Source organism: Corapipo altera, unplaced genomic scaffold, assembly GCF_003945725.1.
Source record: "Corapipo altera isolate COAL_440 unplaced genomic scaffold, ASM394572v1 47, whole genome shotgun sequence".
NCBI classification, from domain to species: Eukaryota; Metazoa; Chordata; class Aves; order Passeriformes; family Pipridae; genus Corapipo; species Corapipo altera.
This window is the reverse complement of record NW_020884897.1, coordinates 9,014,469-9,034,481: the sequence shown is the minus strand read 5'-3', so window position 1 is coordinate 9,034,481 and position 20,013 is coordinate 9,014,469. Positions and strand designations below refer to the sequence as shown.

General features: G+C 39.7%; 1 protein-coding gene across 3 annotated transcripts in view; it reads left to right on the top strand.

Annotated features, from left to right (window-relative positions):
* The window catches only part of DPP6 (dipeptidyl peptidase like 6), a 542,987-nt gene that overhangs the window by 198,467 nt on the left and 324,507 nt on the right, over positions 1–20,013 (top strand). The window lies entirely within an intron of this gene.

Here is a 20,013-nt window from a genome sequence, read left to right as displayed (position 1 = left end):
CTCTTTCTCTTTCTCTTTCTCTTTCTCTTTCTCTTTCTCTTTCTCTTCCTCTTCCTCTTTCTCTTTCTCTTTCTCTTTCTCTTTCTCTTTCTTTTTCCCTTTCTCTTTCTCTTTCCCTTTCTCTTTCTCTTCCTCTTACTCTTTTTCTTTCTCTTCCTCTTTTGCTTTCCTCTTTCCTCTTCTTCTCCTGACAGATATTTAAACACAAATTCTGGTTGCCCCCTTAGCTCTCGTGTAGTCTGAAGTAGCCAAAGCAGACTGAAATACAGTGGTTGCAATCTCCTTTGGTAGAACAAGTAATAAAACCCATTATTTCATAGCTTTGTCACAGAAGGAAGTTGATTCTTCTTTTATTGTATTTTCTTCATTCAAGGGCATACTCAGATTAAAGAAGGATTTTATAAGGTTTTTCAGTACTATTGATCAAAATAACTGCAGATGTCAGCATTTTTCCTCCATCTGCAACTAGTCAGAAAAACACACATCAGATTGGAAGCACTTTGGCCACAGTGATGTATTTGTTTCTACTCAGGTTTGACTCTCATACCTCACATCTTTCAGTAGAAACAAAGTGGAGAAAGCTCAAGAAAAGTAAATGAGGAAAAGTGTTTTCTTGGTTCAGACTTGGAAGTCATTACTTCCAACAGGAAATTGTTATTGTGGTCTGAAAAAGGTGAGTACTTTGTGCCTCCTCTAAAAAAGGAAGGAATTTTTTGATCTCTGTAATCTCTTTTGTCACTTGAGGTTTGTCACTCTTATTGTTGAGAGCATTCTTAGGCCACTTTTGTATAACACTTAATGGTCAAGATACAGAAGTGGTTTCAGAATCAATATAAACACATAGGTCTGGGTTTTGATGTTTGCATTCAGAGTATAAGCACAATAAAAAATCAAAAGTAACTAAAACACAGATTATGGCAGATATTTAATTTGGAGAGCCATAATTCATTCCTCATATCTTGATGATGAGGAAATATTTTTCGTAAAAATATCAATGTAGTCTTATTCCATCAAGATTAAAGAATTCCTTCACAAAGAAGAAAACAACTAGGAAAACTGCAACAAACCCCAGCAGGTTCCACTTCAGTGAAGGAGACATTCAGAAAGGCTTCTGAAATTCATATACAGCAGGAACTTATGTGGGTAAAATATGATGGAAACAGTGTGTGATAGGCTCATCTTCATGCACTACACACCTATCAGTTCAGTTAGCCTCTCTCTGTCTGATGAAATAATTACATTGAGAGCGTGATGATGTGCTGTTTTAAGCCTGCCATTGCTGATGACTTATTATTTTGTCTACTTTGACTTAAAAAGGTGCAAAGAATGTGCAACCAGAATGCACAAGCTACTGGTCCCTCTGGCAGAAAGTCTGACCTACCAGATTTTCTCTAAGAGCCTGACTGGAATATCTAAAGGATAAGAACAAGTGTGTCTTGAAAGCAAAAAATGAACCCCTGATATCTCTCTGGGCAGACAGCTCCTTGGAGTTGTGTTTTCTTTGGGTGTGCAGGAGGAGCCTGGGCTGTCCCTGGGCAGTTGCTCAGAGGAGGATCTGACCCCTTTTGCTCCACACCTGGTCTTCTAACAGATTTGCCAAATATGGGACTTTTCAACATTTGTATCTGCTTCACCAAGGCAGCCCCACTGTCTTACAGAATGACACTAGTCCTTTCTGTTATACTTGTTTTACACTGGCCCTTTCTGTTATACATGTTTACCCATAAAACTATAAACCATTTTAACAAGTGAGTTTCATGAGAGCACTTTGTATCTTTCAGCATAATTACTGTGTCTAGTCCAAGAATTGTGGTGAGACAAATTCACCCTTGAGCCTTCTGGTAAGATGTTTATAACCTGTGTTACATTGGTGGTCAACACAGTTTCCACTCTGTGACTTCCAAAGCCCTGAAGTTACTTTAAAAACAACATCAAAGATGACCATATACAACAGAAGGAGGAACTCTCCCTTTTTGGGGGATTTTAATTATATTCCAACTCCACTATAGTGCTTGTTGTTTTTAGTATCTTTGTGTTAAGTGATGGTCAGCATCTGTCTCTATGGGAGGAGATTGAGATAAACCTTACACCATTTCTGGCAGTTACCTGCTAAAGAAGAGCAATGGGTCCTAAATTCAGACTGGGACAGTGGGAGGTTTTTTCCTTCCTTCCCTCTTCCTCTGGCAGTGAATGTGTCCCTTGTGCCACAGGGCCCAATTGGGATCTGTGCTGAGAAAGTCTGACTTTAGTGAAGGGGATGTTTAAGAAACAAAACCTTCAGCCCCAGTTCAGTGTAAATGCTCTGAGCGAGCTCATCAAAGAAGCTGGCAGCTACATAAAGGCATCTCAGACTATACAGCACTTCAGTTTTTCTTCTGTGGTTCATAGACATCAGATCTTCTTTCTTTGATGATTTTCTTCCCGTTCTCTCCATCTCTGGTAGTAACAGCTGAGAAGGATGAAATCTGCAATTTTTTCATGGTCAAGCAAGATACTTAGACAGTGGTAGTTTAGTTAGAATTAGAAAAGACAATAACACCATTGTGCTTTGGGTTGTATTCTTATAGAGCAGTTAAGTCCCAGTAAATGGTATGACCTTTGGTTAAATGCAGATGTTTCCAGAACAGGAAAATCGTGGCTGCCAGAACTGTTAGTCCATGGCAATGCTATCTTCATAAAACAGTCAAGGTCACTGTTCACCCATCTATATTCCCAAAATATAGCCTCTAAATTACCTTCAGCTGAAAACCAATATTATTTTTTATGTTTGTTTTTTTTTAACAAACATCCCACCAGGTTTGGTTCTGTACAAACATAGAACAGACAGATGGTTCCTGCCCTGGAGAGCTGGACTCTGAGACCTCACATTTCTCCTGGTGACTCTCTGTGTTTTCTCTGATTAGGACATAAGCACTGTCAGGCCAGGAGACCTTGTTAAATCCTCCTTCCCACAGCTTCTTCCATATGTATGCAACATTCAGCAGAGATTGGGACTTGTGATTTTTTCCCCTGTCCTTTCACAACCCAGTACTACTTTATAAACTCTTTCAGAGTCTGAATGGGGCTGAGTCAATGCAATCCTTCCTTGTTATTGCATCCTCTAAAAACTCTATCAATTGTTCTGGTGCATTATTCCTTATCTACAAGCAAACTGGCCTTTTGGATGGAAGTGGAAACATTCAATACATAATCCACTATTCAGAATTACTCTTTGATGTCGAGTAAGTCATAAGATATGCAATTGCACTGCTTCATGTTAATAAAACACAGATATAATATTAGCATACTTACTATCTTTTATTAATAAATTAAGCCTTATTTTTGTCTCCAAGAGAGTAATAGATCATACAAGCTGAAAACATATAAAGGAAGTGACTTGTATTTGTTGTGGAGAAAAAATTCCCTCTCTTTCCTTCCCTTTCCCATTCTTTTTGCTTGAGTTGACCATAAAGTTTTATGCTTTTTCGAAACTAGCCACAGCATTTTTGTTCCACTCTTTTGGTCTTCCTTCCTTTCTCTCCACCATCACCTCTCTAGAGGTGAGAAAAGGTTGGTTTGTGCCTTTTTCCTTTCTTTCAGATTTATTGGAAAAGAAGGAGGGAGAGGAAGAAACAAAGACAGAAGAAACAGGAAGATTAGGGAAGAGAGTGGGAAAAAAGGAAACTTTCTCTTTCACTATGATTTTTCTAGATATTTTCTATAATCTAAATATCTAAATAAAGCTAAATCTTAATAAATAGATCTAAGTCTGATAGTAATATTATTAAATAACCCACAATTCTAATAATATCAAAATCATTAATTATTTAAATTAATAATAATCTAATGGCAATAATAATTACATAAATATAGATATAAATATTTTCTAAAATCCTAATTTTTCTCTGAAAAATTAACACTTTTTTTTTTTTTTAAATCGTCACTACTTATATTGGAAATGTTTTAGTGGATATTTTTTTTAGCTCTGTTGTGGAGTTTTAGTCTTTAATTTTTTTTTTTTTCTATTTTTTTCATCTCTTGAGGTGTTTCGAACTTAGTTTATTATGTATCTTTCCAGCAGACACCACTCTGAGTCTTAGTTCACCACTCACTCTTCTTAGGCTGTAGAGTATTGAAGTGCAGAAGGCACTTTCCATACTCCTGTATGTGTGTCTTAATTAAAAGCAGATTTTCATTTCATTGGGACAAAGGCTTCAGCATCTGCCTTTTATGTTTGTACCACCCCAGCATGGTGGGGTTTATTAAAGCCAGGATCATACCTGTCAGGCTTTTTCTTTATCGGCTTCTTGCTCTTAATTTCTATATCTTCTCTATCTTTCCCTCTTTTCTGCCTGTTTCTCCAACACTGCCCAGTGTTCTGAGTGCTTAGTCTTTCCTGGTGGCTGTCATGTTCTTTTGCTCTCCTGATACTTGCTGCCTCCTTTGGCTCATCTATACCCAGAAATCAAATTTGTTCTGTGCTTCCCCTTCCCATCTTTCGTTTCAGCCTCTCCTAGTCACAGAACAACCTGAACTGTGGTGGTCTTCCCAAGGCAGCAGTGTGATGCGTGATCATGGTGTTCAAGTCATCAGCACTTGTAGACACTGATAATTAAAGGGTTAGCAAAATAATGCACTGTTAAGTGTGAAGGATTTCAGATTAAAGGTTATGCAATGAACTCAATTAAACTGACAGTACAGAGCTGGGGAGGCAGGAGTTCAATTTCTTATCCCAACTGGCAGTTATTTTACCTCCCTATCTGTCATTAAAGAGAAAAAAAACTAAACCCTTGAGACATCCCTAACTGCCACTGCAAATATTCTCATGAAAGTACAATAAAATCCTTGGCACGTAGATAGGACTTATACCTTCTAAGCAGTGCACTTGACAGCCCTTAATCCTGTTGACTTAAGGCATTCTCTGAATATTCACTTTACATTTCTGTAAGAATGTCTGAGAAGTGGGACAGGAGTTTTTCTGTCAAAAGTGGTTCATAAGCATCAAATCCATTTTGCAGCTTGCAGATGTAGATTGTCCTGAAAGTAAACAGAGGCGTTTTTGGAAGATAAGAGGAAACACCTTAGATCCAATTACATATAAAAGAATTAACCTCAATGCAACTGATTTTGTAAGTAGCAAACAGTATGTCAACTTCTTCCTCCCTGTGCTGTAGCTGACCATAAGATTCACCATGAATATAATCACATTTGTATATGTTAAAATCAGAAAGGACTATCCCATCTTAATTCTTGCATGCAGAGATCATTACGCTTTCCTCTGACATCCCTGTATTCACCTGATGATTTCCAACAGAGATATGGGTTTTAAAACATACTGGGGAAACCAAAACCAAGGAAGAAAATTACAGAAGCAGTATAGTTCCTTTGTAATGGCCTAAAAGCTAATGTTTTAGAAAAAGAAATGCTAAGTAGGCAATTCTGGTTTGTAGTTGAACTAAATATGATCCTGTATTCTTTCCATGTAATGATGTGGATAGACAAAAAAATGTTCTGTCCTTTTATACAGAGATATTTTAAACACTACTTTATTATTATTATTATTTTCTCACAGAATTTTAACCATAATTGGGAAACAGGGCAGTTTTCTGGTCACTACTGTCTTTCTGGCTGCCTGCTCTGAACAGCCACTCCATGCCATGTGTGTGCCAGCCCATTTGGTAATATTAGTAGGTGCTGGAGGGGGTTTAAATTCACAGATTAAGACACCTAAATATCAGTGTTTGCAGGACTGCTTAAATTTCCATTACATCCTGTGTGTATGTAGCCAATACAGTCAATTGTGCCTAGAGAAATAAAGATGATTTTCAGGCTAGTATAGGACTTTAATTTTAGGTATTTTAATTTGCATGTTGAATCTCTCCCCTAGTGTCCCACCACCATCTGATGGCAGCCCCTTACAACCAGGCACAGATTTCCTGGAGCATCTGTGGGATTCTTAGTCTTGTTTGCACCCCACTGTACCCACATGTGGGTCTGGGCATTTACCCTGTCTATGTCAGGTGCCACATTTAAGGAGCTGCAGGGAAGCTGTGGCTCTGAGAAGAGCCTCCCAATCACATCAGGGATAAGGAGGTGGAGAGCTAAAGCTTTTCCCCTTTGGAAGCTCTGAATCACGTAAGACCTGCCTTCATCAGCCATAGATTTGTTTCCACCTCTGATATTCCATATCATTAATTACTTCTGCCTTCACCAGTGAGCCTGGCCACCTCCTCCAACCTGTTCCTCTTTATGAGTAAACTGTTATTTAAAGAGATGCAGTGGCACAAGTGACATTGCCAGGAGATCAAGGACAGCATTGTATTAGTAACGCAACAAACTTCCTCTTCATGGAGGAGAAGTAAGAAAATGAAGAATCAAATTGTCCTTTCTGCAATTTTGATTTTATTTCATAGCTCCCCAGAGCATACCAGGCATTTTTGAGCTGTGGAATAGTCTTCACTTCCAATAGTTTTCCGTGTAGACCTAACTAAACATGGTTGCAGCACATAGTTTGTCAGAGAGCATTTCGCTGTGGTTGTTCAGAGAATTTTTCCCTGTGGTTGAAGATCGGGGAACCAGCTTGCTCTAGTTGTGTCTCCTCAGCCCCAACCTGCCTGCCTGCCTACAGTCATCCTGATGGCCAAAAAAAGGGCTTCTGAAATCTCCATTCATCAGTGGTCAGGTTGCAGGGAAGTAGCTATTACTTTAGTTGCTTTCTCTAAGGAGTTACCACCTCAATTGAATCTATTAAAAAAAAAATCTCCAATTAAGATTTTTATTTTTATTTACTATATTTTGATTGAGTGTTTTTTTAGGCCAGTAGACCCTTGACTTTATTTTTTTCCTCATATGAATTGGATTTTCTTTATAGAAATGGTGCCAACATTACTAACAATTTTACTTTACATATCTGAGGGGTTCATTAAAAATCAGTATAGTTTAACAATCACTCTTTCTAATATAAAAGCCAATACATTTCACATACCATCTGGAACTAGACAGTTAATTCTCTCAGTTATGTTGGGCATATAATTAAACTGAATGGAAAGAATGGTTTTCTAAAATATTTTGGCGACAGTTCTAGCACTTTACTAAGCATAAAAATTTATGAGAAAGTCAAAGTTATTTATCATACTTTCATCTTTTTTCAAGTGATGCCTTTCTTCTTGATGGGCTCTTGATGGGCTTGTCTGTTAGGATATAGAAAAGTGCTGCTCTCAAAGCAATTCACTCCTGTATCACCTTCCTCTAGTTTCATTTTCAAAGTGATAACTCTGAAACAAACATAAAAGGGAGCTGTAGTTTTGCACTTCCAAAGGTGGAATATATTTTTGTGCTATTCCTTTATACAGATACTGAGTTTCCAACATTTTCCATATTCCTAATGCAATGGAATAATGCATAACACACTGAAGTTAATCTGGCCCATACCAGTTATGAATGGTGTGAGTTTGCTTCCTGCTTCTACCCAGGTGGTAACTTCTGAGCCTCGGAAGTCCCATAGGAGAAATAAGACACTGCACAGGAGAAGAAAATAATGTACAGGCAGCAGCCCTTGACAGTAGGTCTGCAAATATAAATCAATGCATTACCTGGGAAATTTGCATTTTCTTTCATTTTTTTCCAGAAGTTTAATTTTTCTCCACATATTGTCTTTCTATTCATTGTGTACTTGATCTCCACACCTCAATTAAGGAAACAAATGAAAGCAGAGCATCACTTGTTCTGTGGCAAGACAAGACAAAATGGCTTTTAAAATAACCTCTAATTCTGAGACCCTACTGAGGGTCAGGTTTTTTTCAGAAGTAACAAGCTCAAATAAAGCAGTGGGATACCCAATAAAAGATACCTGGTTTTCAGAAATATAGGCACTAACTATGCTGTTTCTTTCAGGATCCTTAATGACTGCATATACTATCGTAAAGGATAAGCTTCAGGACACTGGAGTTTATGTGGCCATGTATCATTACAGATGATGTAGTGACATTTCTTGGGCACATCTCCAGACAAAGCAGAGAGATAGAGAGCAGCAATGTCATTGCAACCAGATAAAATATGTTTTATCTACAGATGTTTCAAGAAAAACTGCATCTGACCAGGCCATTACCTACAGAATACAGTAAAAACCAGTAAAAAACCCAAACAGTAAAACTCAGATTAAACTCACTGTTCTGTGGGTAGATACAATTCCTGATAGTTGTTCAATAGGTCTTTTAAGGAACCTACCTTTGTTAATATTCATAATCACTGAGCTTTTATTCCAGTGAGATTACCACATTACCTAACTCTTTCTTGATGTAGAACACTATTTATAGACATACAGATCTTTAAAAAGAGCCCAATTCTATTCCTCAGTTGCTGTGCAAACATAGGAAGGAGGGGAGTTTTTCTTGGTTTTTGTTTGTTTGTTTGTTTGTTTGTTTTGTTGCTGTTGTTGTTGTTTTTACTTTTCTGTAACAATTAAGAAAGGGCAGCAGTTTTTCAAAGTTAGGGATTACTGACAAACCATACTTCTCCAGTAGAAGCCTATCAACAGCCTTTAATCTGACAGATTCAGAAATTTTAGGATGAAAAATGGAGCATTGCCTGTCAGACCATTTGCATGTTTTAGATTATAGTTTGAGAGTCAATTACATAGAACTTTATATAACAAATAGTACTTCAGCTCATACAAAGAGAACAACACAGCTGATTCACAAAGATGAGCAGTGCTAATTATACAACAAAATAGAGGTACAAAACAGGTGCAACACAGACTACTGTCATTACACACCTTTTTTGGTACTTCAGTCAGTGAATCCTGACATTGACCTCCCCTGGAATTGACTTGTGCTTCACAGAGAAGCAGGACTGAAAATTTGAGTTTTGGTTTTACTCCACCCAGTGGAGAACATTTGACTACAGCTCCAAGAGTGATGAAAACTTTTGGGTTTTGGTTTTTGGTTTTTTTTCGTTTGGTTTTGTTTGTTTAGTTAGGAAACAAATGAGTTTGATACCAATGCACCAGGAATTTCCTGGGATATTTAAACAGTGCAAATGAACAGTAAAGTCTGTCTTTGAAAAAACAGGCCCTTCACAGGAGACAGCTGGAGCTCTGCTGGTACCTTGTTGTTTCTTGGATGGTGCCATCACCTGCATTAGGCAACTGAAACAAACCCTAAGAATGGGATCTGAACAGTAGGTATCTAAACATGAGCCAGCCCACTAAGTTCCCATGATAATGGAGGTTGTTGATTAAATCAGTGGAGTCAGAAGAATTCAAATCACCCCGAGACAGAAATCTATGTCTCATCAATTGAACTGTGCCCAGAACTTCATTAACTGCATTGACTGGATCTCCATGGTCTATAATGGGAACTTGTGGCTTGTGTGGTCACACTTCAGTATCACTTTTCAGGCCAAATCCCACACTAAATGCTGTGCAATCCTCTCTACCTTTTTTTGATTTTAACATTGCATGAGATTCTACATATGCAGTTCATTATAGCCTTGTGATGATTGTCATAGTGGAAGTGGCAATAAATAGGACATTTGATCCAGAAAATGCCTGCTCTATGATAATTATTCTTGCCCTTTTCCTGTAAAATTCATCAAAAGGGAAACAGTTAACGAAATGATTGTCTCAGTTCAGAGTTCCTTTAAATTTCATAGCTGAGAATCTGTTGAGGAGACCAGAACAGATATTACTCTTTCCCCTACTCCGTTGTCTCACACCCATCTACAAATTGAGGATGAATTCAGAGTTTTTGCTTAGCTGACACATTTTAGGTTTTCTTCACAGCCCTTGCAGCCAGAAACAGCACCTCCAAATGAGAGCTGCAGTGCTATTTCATGCTAATAAAATAAATGTGACAGCAACCTGGAAACATTGCTGATCACAACTCTGCCCAGGGATATGAGACAGGAAAGCATTCCTTCTGCCATGTTTGGTAGAGTATTAAATATGGATTAGACTCCAGGTATAAGAGTATGTAACAGGTAAAGGAGAGAAAACGAAGTAACAGGTATAAGAGAGAAAATGAGCTATCCCTGTTTCAAGAAGTGCTTCCTTTTGTCTCAGTGGATAGTTTAACCTGTTTAGGATGTATTTTTCTAGCTATAAAAATGTCTGCAGATGACTGAGAATTGCTGACTCCACGACTCCACAATTTTGGATCTCAGCCTCCATTAGTCACAATTCTGCTACCTCTCAGAAGCCCTCTTTCTTCATCCTTTTTTCCCTCCCGTTTTGCAAACAAGCAGTCACTACCATCTCACTACTCCATGCACCACATTGTTGTGACTGCTAATCAGAGCTTTCATTGTGAGGCTTGAGAGGCTTTTGGAGAGAGGAGAAACTTCTGCTCATCCTTAAGTTGCCCTGGTAAGTGACAACTGGCTTTCTGCTGTGTCCTGAACTGTTCACTGCCTTTCTTGCAAGCTCAATTCAGCCTGAAAAGTGAGTGAATGAGGAACTCAGAGGTTGTGCAAGGTGCTTTTTGAGCCATGTTTAATGAAAAAGTGTAAAACCAGGAAAGAATGAACCTTTCTGTCTTTCTCAGATCCTTTATAAATGCCCAGATTTTAATTTAAGTTTAACCTCATTGAACCTCTGTCTTCTCTCTCATTTTTACTGACACTTTCAGGCAATCCATTAGGACTACATCTAGGGATAATCAGGAAAAGTTCAGTAGGAACAGATTGTGCTCTGGGCTTCTCAACAGTTACCAATAATGATGTTAGAATGAAAGAACACTCAAAATCCAGAATGTATATTTACATAGGGTATGAAGAAAGGATGCAGTGAAGATGAAGGTTGAGGTTGCAGGAAATATGTGCTCTGCAGCTATTCTTGGGAAGTCACTTTGTCCCACGTCCCTTTGTTCTTCTCTAGTCCTCTGTCTAATTTTTTTATTAATAGATTTATTTTTTTTAATGGTAGGACTTAATGGCAAGTGGTGCCTCCTGGTAGATATTTACATGACAACTAGTCCACAGGCTCCAATTTCAAAAGGGCTGTGGGCAAAATTATAAGGATCATTAATTACCTCTTCTGTAAGTAATGACATTTTTTGGATGAGTAGCTTGTTTGCAGAACTATCAGTCTGCTAAATAATAGCACATTTGCATATTAAAAAATGTAAAGAACAAGAAAAGTGTCTTCCTTGGAGCACCTGAAGGATACAGTAGTTAATGCAGGATCCTACCAGTTCTGTATTGCTTTTTCTACTTTTTTAGGCAGTGTTGATTTGCGGGAAACTACAACATTTCCTGAACTCAGTTCAGTTTAAAATCAGCAGCTTTTTTCATGGTGCTTATGGTGGACTGAGCCCCCTCATCCCATATTCATTGCAGCTCTGCAATGAGGTGGACAGTGAGTCTTGTGAGTTGTAAGGGACTCAGGGATTCTGAGGTGATGCTGAACACTTATCTAGTATTTCCCACTCATGGAACTTGAAATCTAATCTCCAAAACGCTTATGGGAATTTAAACATCACTGTGAGTATCAAAGACTTCTGATTTGCACGTGACCATTATGAAAAAGATTTTATACTTTTTAGGTTCGTTGTTGCTCAGCTGTTTGGTCTGCTTTGAGGGCTGTGATTGTTCTTTTCAGACTGTGGGTATTGAGGTCAGTGAGGGACCAGGCTGTCTCTGGTTGTCCCTGAAATGCAGGCAAGAGGAGGGTTTTCGATGTCACATTGACAGGCTCCTTCCTCTGGCATCTATTGTTTCCATTCAAAGGAGAAATAAAACAGAATTCTCAGCTTAAGTACAATGTTTAAACCTGTGAGATTATTTTCTTTGAATGTGAGGCAGGCAGGTAAATTTCTAAAGCCTCTGAGGTAGTTTTGAAAGCAGGAAAAAAATGCAAGTGGTTTTGTGTCGAGCTACCCCATGGCATTTATGTAAATGGCCATTTGAATTGGTAGGTGCTTGGGGATTCTAGAAATGCACTTTTGAGGCATAGAAGCTATTTTTTATACATTGTTAGATAATTTCTGAATCCACCCTGAAGTGATGCATCCCTTGTTTTAAGCAGGCTGTGGGATCCTGTTAGGGTATGTTGAGGAGGAGCCAAAGTGGGTCTTCTCAGCAAGGGAAGGTCAGCCAGGAGCTGGAGAGTCAATGGGACTGGCAGGGGAGGGCAGAGCAAGGCATGCAGAGCTGGCCTAGGGGTGGCAGCCATATCCTCCCGACAGGATAGGTCTATAGGATAAGATATGTCCATAGTCAAGCCAGATTTCAGATCAGCAGATTGGGACCAACAGGGCACATGGCCAGGCTCAGGTGTAGCTACAGCATCAGTCAGGAAAGGTCCAAGGGCAAGGGCTGGAGCACAGGCAGCTCCCAAGCAAAGGGATCAGCCCCTGATGGAGCCTCTCCCAGGTTGTCTCCCACAACCCCTCTCCCAGCAGGCTGCTCCCATGGTGCAGCCAGGCCCCATCTGAGCTGTCCTGGAGCACCGGCAGTCAAACCCTCAGAGTGGGGATGAGGTTTTTCAGAGTCTGTTGATGCACCCAGGGTCTGGAATCACTGGCATCTGGTACTGATTGCCCCAGCCCCAAGGGGACTGGGGAAGGCAATCTCTTTCCTTACTGCATTCCTTCTGCACATCTCCTAGTTATCTACAGGACTGCCTGTGCCTGGCGTCCCCACTGCACAGTGCTGGATTTTATGGACTCTCCTGAAACATCTGCAGTGAGTGCCCCTTGCAGTGTCCTTTGTCAGCTATGGCTTTTGGGTGTAGCTTAAAACGGATGTCTTGGCCACTATGGCTACATCCTCAGCCTGTTAAATAAAAGCAGAGATGATCCTACTTTTTCCTCAACATGTTAAATAATAGCAGAGATGCTCTTGCTCTTTCCTCAGCAGGTTTCAGTGTGGAGAATTAAATCAGAGACACATGAATGACTCCTGTACTTTCTATGCAGAAGATGATCTTTCTGGTGTCTGCTGCTGTAATGGATGAGTCAGAGATGATAATGTGTCCTCTTCTGTGGTCAAGCTGCACATGAGTTTGTTGAAGGATATTCTCTTACATGGAGAGTGTACATTAACTCAAGGAAAGAATTCAGGTCTCAGATGCTGCAGTTCAGTCTCTGGTGTCAGCCCAGATGGCCCTGGCTTTCTTGTAAATATGTGCTAAAGTAACATTCAACTGAAAGTCAGGCTGGTGCTTGTGCTGTGCTGCTCTGGAAACACAGCCTTCTGCTCCAAATGCAAACACTTGGTAAGAGAATAAAGAAATCATCTATAAAATAGGACTATAAAATATAAAATATGCAACTTATTTGTATGAGACACTATACAATGCTGTTTGTACATGTATCAAAAATATGCAGGAGGACTCATTTTTACTCCAGACTTCTGCAAAATCACTGTGCAGTTATGAAGGAAAGGTGACACTGTATTACTCTGGTGTCTTTGAATGCTCTGCCACATCTTCATGAGACGCACAGAGAACAATCTAGGAGAGCAGATGGCACAAAACACCACAAGCATCCTCATTCTGCTGTAGCAGCACTACAGATCTGATGTCTCCCTCCAGGGCTACTCTAGTATCTCATGAGAGCTGAACGGATGGGCTCACAGCGAGACATGAGGTGGTGTGATTGCCACTGCTGTGATTCTGGAGATATTCTGGAGGCTCTGTCAACACCATCTGAGATTACTTCATGTTCCCTGTTCTTTGGCACATATGACTAATCAGTTTCTACTTAGAACACAGAAAGTTCAGTAACTCCATCCCTATTTGTTTTATTCGTTGAGAGCAAAGTGTTGAAAGCAGGCTGCTTTATGGTATAGAAGATTCCAGGGTCCAAAGGTACTGTAGGCTTATGTATTTGGGAGTGAAAAGGAAAGTAAAGATTTATATTGGTATGTTAAAGAGTGATGTCCCAACACATTTGCACCTCTGCATGCAGAATGAATGTTCACAATCTCAGTGGTGTAGACTCTCAGTGGCATGTCATGGCCGCAGCCAGCTCAGAAGAGTTGGGAGGTCAGACTTTCTCTGTTCCCCAAGTAAAGGACTTTAGAAAATCAAGGATATCCAGGACAAAACTATGCTAGAAATGCAGATTCATTTTCTGATGAGCTTATCATAGCAATGTAACTTGTTCACTGCAAATTGAAAATGTTTTCTTCTTTACTTTGTCAGGGAGAAATGGGAGGGAACATTAGATGAAGGTTATTTTTAAGAACTTAAATAGGTACTTCTTTGAAGTTCCCAGCGTTGCCTTTGGCTAGAGGGACTGAAGTTGAAATATGAGGCCTTTTTTTAAAATGCATTTGAATTAACGAAGACTCTCTGCTGGGCTTTCTTATTCAAAACAAAACACTGTGTCTGTGGAAGGGAGAAAATGAAATGGACATGATTAAACACTCAAGGAAAGCAATGACAATGAGCAGCAGCAGAAAGTACTTTCCTTGTAACACTTGTAACACAAGAAACCTGGTGTGACATTGTTTGTGTATGGAACTGGTAGGACTCCCCCCTTTAGTCTGGAATACCAGGGCTTTAAAGAAGTTCAAAATGAACTTGAATGATATATTAAACTTTTAGGAAAGTGATGTCTGCAAGAAAAGGCAGACATTGCACAGGGAAAGGCAAACAGAGCAGCACAGAAACTCTGCAGCAGGTTCCAAATGACAGGACACTTGAAATCATCAAACTGTTATTAATACATGAAGGGATTATGCCATGCTGTGATGACAAAACAATCCAAATCCATCACTTTGCCCAACAATTTTAAGAACTTTTTAATAATTTTATTAATTTTAAGAATTTGGGTTCAGATAGTGTGATAGGGAGTAGCCTAATGAGCCAGCTACCGACAAGGCAGTCTGACTGTCCAGGACATTTTGGGTTTATGATCAAAAATTCGAAGTCTTGTCGCTGTGTTTTCCACATGTCACCCTAGAATAAGCTCAGTCACATTGTAAACCTCATTAAAAAAACAGTATGAGTGTTTCCTTGCAGATTATTTGTAGTTCTTGTTTTTCCTTTATTTTGACATGTAGTGCTTTACAAGTTCCTATTTTTTATAAGATTTAAATTCACAAAAGACCATGGGATCGTGTAACTTTTTATTTTTATTTTACCTCTCTCCGGGTCAAATGTTGCAATTTGTTATCTAGCAAGACATCCTGTAGTATCTGGAATTATAAACACCAGAGAATCTTCCCATTCCCTCATCAGTGATGTACCCCTGGCTGGAAAATCAGAATCTCTGGTATCTCTGATTTGACATGCAAGACATTTTGTTTGGATGAAGGAAAATATCTCAATGTCTTTAAATCAGTTTTGTTTCAGACACTTAAGTGCTTAGGTGCATTGATTATATTCAAACCTGTTATTGACCGTGCTGTTTAGAGGTCACATGCTCCATCCCACTCCCAGACAGGTCCTTGGTGGTGAATACAGGACACATACATGGGTGTTGTGCTGGGTGAGTGTTGTGTCATATCAACCACAGACAGGAGTGTGAGACCTGAGAACCAGGTCTGTAAAGAAAATGGGGATACCGGGCATCTGATCTGTGGCAAACTGTCAGGACAAGGACAGGCCAGGGTGTAGTTAGTCCAAATGAAGATGTTTGCCTTCATCTTGACAAACCAAAATGTTCCCTTTCAGTAGTGCAGATGAGAAAAACTGAAATATGTGAGCAGAAGTCTTCCATGGAAAGTGTTGATTTTTCTGGAAATCGTGGTTCCTACTACAAAGAAAAGGTTTTATCTGAGTGGTGGTATATTCCCAACTCACTCTAAAATGGAATCTGTCTGCATCTTAGTATGGCCATCTGGCACCCAGTTAGAGAACAACAGCATATGCTTCTTTTATGTTGCTGTTTGATATTGATGAGTAAGACAACTTGGTAATATATTTGGCTAATTACTTTTTTAAAATTCCACGTCCAGAAAATTCATTGGAAATGTGATGCAAAACTTTGTCGAACACAATTGAGCAGGAAGCTGTTTTCAAACCTGCGATAAAGAGGAGATATAAAGCAAAGACACAGCACACAACCACACTGCAACCTGCAATGTTGATAATGTAAGACTTCACTGCCCAGGAGGGAAGTCAAAATCCTCAGATCAGAAACGTTGATGACAATGTTCTATCATTGCTTTTAAATGTAATGGGTATTGCAATCCTTGGGTTGGCCCCCTCTCTTCCATGACTCTGAAAATTATCTCTGCTTTTTAAAGCAAACGCAAAATACTGACTGATAATCAATCAAAATAATTTTGCTTTAGTGATGTCCATCTCCCTGTGCACATAAGTGTGGATAGTGATAGAGCCTGTCTCATGTTTAATCATGACCTGATCATGCCTCTGACCAGCAGCAGATTCAGGAGGCAGCACGAGGTGAACAAGCATTTGATGCAAAGAAGGTTTGCTTGGAAATGGCTGAGGGGAGAGCACAGAGAAGGGGAAACATGAGCTCTTCTCTCTGCTACACCCTGGGTGGGTGAGAGCTGTGGAGTAGTAGGAGGCAAAGCCAGATGATTCCTACACTTTTTGGGATAGAGGGACACACTCTTCACAAGGCAACTCCCACTTCTACTTCCCTCCCTGGTGAGGTGACAGCTTTAGTCCTGGTCCCTTTTTCTCCCTCATCTAAGGAGAATGATCCATAAGTGATCCATCTCTCCTATCAGTAACTGAAACACTAAGAGCATCACCAGGCCTTACAGGTTTGTAATGGACTTGCAGACGCCCATGTGGGCTGGTGGAGGCCACAAATTAGGGATGGGGATGGACACATTTGGCCTTTTACATTGTTCGTGAGGCTCTTCTGGGTGTTGCACGAATTTGAGAGCATAATGTTGGGGAATGAGTGGTCAGTACATATTGGAGGACTTTACAGTCCTTTGGTTTGGACCTCTGTGCTCTCCTTAATGGCTGAAGAACATTATGTGCACTTTGGGAGTGGGTCTACCAGTTTGGTTTCATCCAAAAAGTAATCTGTTCATTGTGCCAGACCCACTTCTAGGCTGCACCAAGACATGGTAAGTGAGGCCCATCAAAGGATCCACATCAGAAGTGCCCCACTGGGGGCTGAGGTGAGCCAGCATTTCTGATGCTCTCTCTGCTTGAAGAGCCAAGGCCACGAGAAGCTGTTGCCATTGTTTGTCCTGAGGTAGTCCGAAATACCTGGGATGAGAGGCAATTGAACACCAAAGTTCCATTATCCCCTTAGCAGTACTGCCAAATGTAGCTAATTTGGATTTCCCTTAAATAATTTACTGCTGAGCTATTCAATAATTCAAATAAAAATATGGGGATTTACATTTTTACTCCATGAAGTTGCCAACTTTGTGTAATATTTACTAAAATAACAGTAGTCTCTTTGAAAAATCACAGAATCATCACGGAATCATAGAATGGTTTGGGTGTGAAAGGACCTCAAGGATCATTTAGTTCCTGCCCCCCACCCCAGGCAGGGACATCTTCCAGTGACCAAGATCCTCAGGGTCTGATCCAGCCTGGCCTTGAACGCTTTCAATGTTCTGAACATCTTTAACATAATTTTAGAAAAAAATCTTCCATATAGATGCTTTTTGACTAAGAAAAAGCAGAACTAAGAGCTGTGGAGGCTGTTACAGTACCACGTGGAAACTCCAGTAGAGTTCACTGGGTTGTTACTGGAATCCTGCTCTAAGTTGTTATTAATTAGTAACTGGAGATTTTTTTTAAGTATTATTAATAGCAGTCTTAGATGCAAAAATATAAAACTGTGTTTCTTTTGATCTAAAACTGAATTATTGGCATTAAAGAAAGGACAGCCACCAAATCAGCTGGAAGCCGGCTCAGCTTCTGAGACACTGCATGAATCTATATATTACTTTAATAGAGCCACATTTCACAATGCAATGCAATTTAACAGATTTAAATTGCACAACAACAAGTGCACTATTTTCTAAGAGCAATATAAAAACTAAAGCTACCTTTGGTAGAGTCTGTGCAGAGAAAATGAGAAAGGAACAGATGGGGAAGCATTTACATAGGAGATGGCAGGCAATTTCATTTTTTCTATTGGCATGCTAATTAATGATCTTTCCAAAGCAGGAATGCTGTATAAATCTCCTAAAGGAAGGATAATAGCAAGGTCAGGTGTATCTGCTAAACTATGCAAGAATTTGAATGCACAAGTATCGCAAAATCCTGTGTCAGATTAATAACCTGTTATAAAGAAAAATTTGAAGTACTTGGTAAATACAATTTGAAATGCAGATAGGAAATAGAAGGGCAATGCATTGGAATTTCAAGTTGCACAAGTTGAACTCTTGAGCTGTCCTGGATCCTGAAATTTGTTTAAATCTGTTGCATGGGGTGAATGCTGAAAAGCAGAGAGGAGACTCAGATCTGTCATTTTCTCCCCTATCTTTAGTCCCTGGATGTCTTTGAAAGTCTCCATAGTTTAGCTGAGAAATAGGGATTCAAAGACTTCAAAGCATTCTGTTTAGCTGAGATAAACATTTGAAATAGGGCAGGCTTTTCTATAGCTGAGAATAATAGTAATCATATTTGCAATATTTGATGTAACTAAAAGCTGTGTAATGCTACTGGTGCTGCTGTGCTGGTAAGTGAGCAGTTCTCCTGTCTGGTCCAGAAGGAGCACAGCCCACAGTAACCAGGGATTCCCAATTGCTTGTCTGGGGTGCTGCTCATCTGAGTGTCACAGTGTTATGCCCACCAAACCCTTAGCAGCGTAGGATTTTCTCCTTTTCCGTAAAATAAAGGGAAAGATTGTCTAAGGTCACCCTGTTGGGCTGTTCTAGAGAACCATAACCTGGGACTCTGCAAGGCTGCACTGTCTGAGTGTGTTTCTACCTCTTTCCAGCCTCATCTCTCTCCTTATCTCATTGTCTCTGACATTTTTGGATCTCTTCCTCTATGATCTCTGCTGATTTTCTATCCCTGCAGTCAAGTCCCTGAGAATTCAGGATTCCAGCACCTCTGGCTGTGCCAAATTATGTTTTTTTAACACATGGAGATTACGAACCTAAAATACACTGTGACTGGAGACCACTTAGAAAACATTTTGAATAGTATGACTGTGAGGAGAGTTAAAATATGTATTTTGTGGAAAAGACCACAGGATCATGCTGTGCCTCACAGGTTGGCTCAGGACTGCAATTCTGGGAAGAGTTTGATGTGTACTGTCCGTAGGAAATCTCTGTGCTCACTCAGGGCTGGATGTTAAACTGAATGAAGAACTGCTGGGTGATCTTCACTTTGGATCAGTTTTACTTGTAAATAACTGCTCTCTAAATTCACAAGGAAGACTGAGATAAAACTCCAAAGTCCAAATGCAGAGCAGGAACAGCCCTCTGACAGCCTCCTTAGAAGCCCTGCTGCTGGGCTGGAGTAGAACAGTGGGTGCCTTGGCAGCATGGAGCTGTGTGGTTTACAAGTCTCACATTGCAGGACTTGTGGGCTCCAGGCATTCCATTCCTTTTCTTGTTATTTTCCATGCTGGCTCAGGCTTTTCTTCACAGGGAATTTTTAATGACTTTTCATCAGCCTTTATTGGGAAACTGAGGATGTGAATTTCATATCCAGAAATTACCTTTGGAGCAGGAGGGCAAAACTCCACGTACATCTGGAAATAAACCTTAAGGAAACAAAGGGGAAAAAACCAATATAGAGTTGGAAATCAAGACCCTGAATAACAGTAGCATAAATGTGATAGTCAAAAGTAGTATTAGTCTACTAATGAGTATGCACATGTCATCAAGTGGAAACTGTCCCCATCCCAACACTTAACAAGAAGAAATTTAAATGGAAGAAAATAGCACAATAATATTGCTCTCTGCTTTCAGTAGGAGATGAGATGCATTAACAAATGTGACTTAGAGGACTTGACAAGCAAGTAGGACTCAGACAAGTATGCCTACACAGAAAAAATTAATTAATGTAACTAGAAATAAAACAAGGCAAGCATTAAAAATTAGTTTTAACCTTGAGGTTGCAAAAAAATTACCTACTGTGTACTATATTTATGTGAAAAGGTGTAAATTCTAAGCATTGCATGAGCAAAA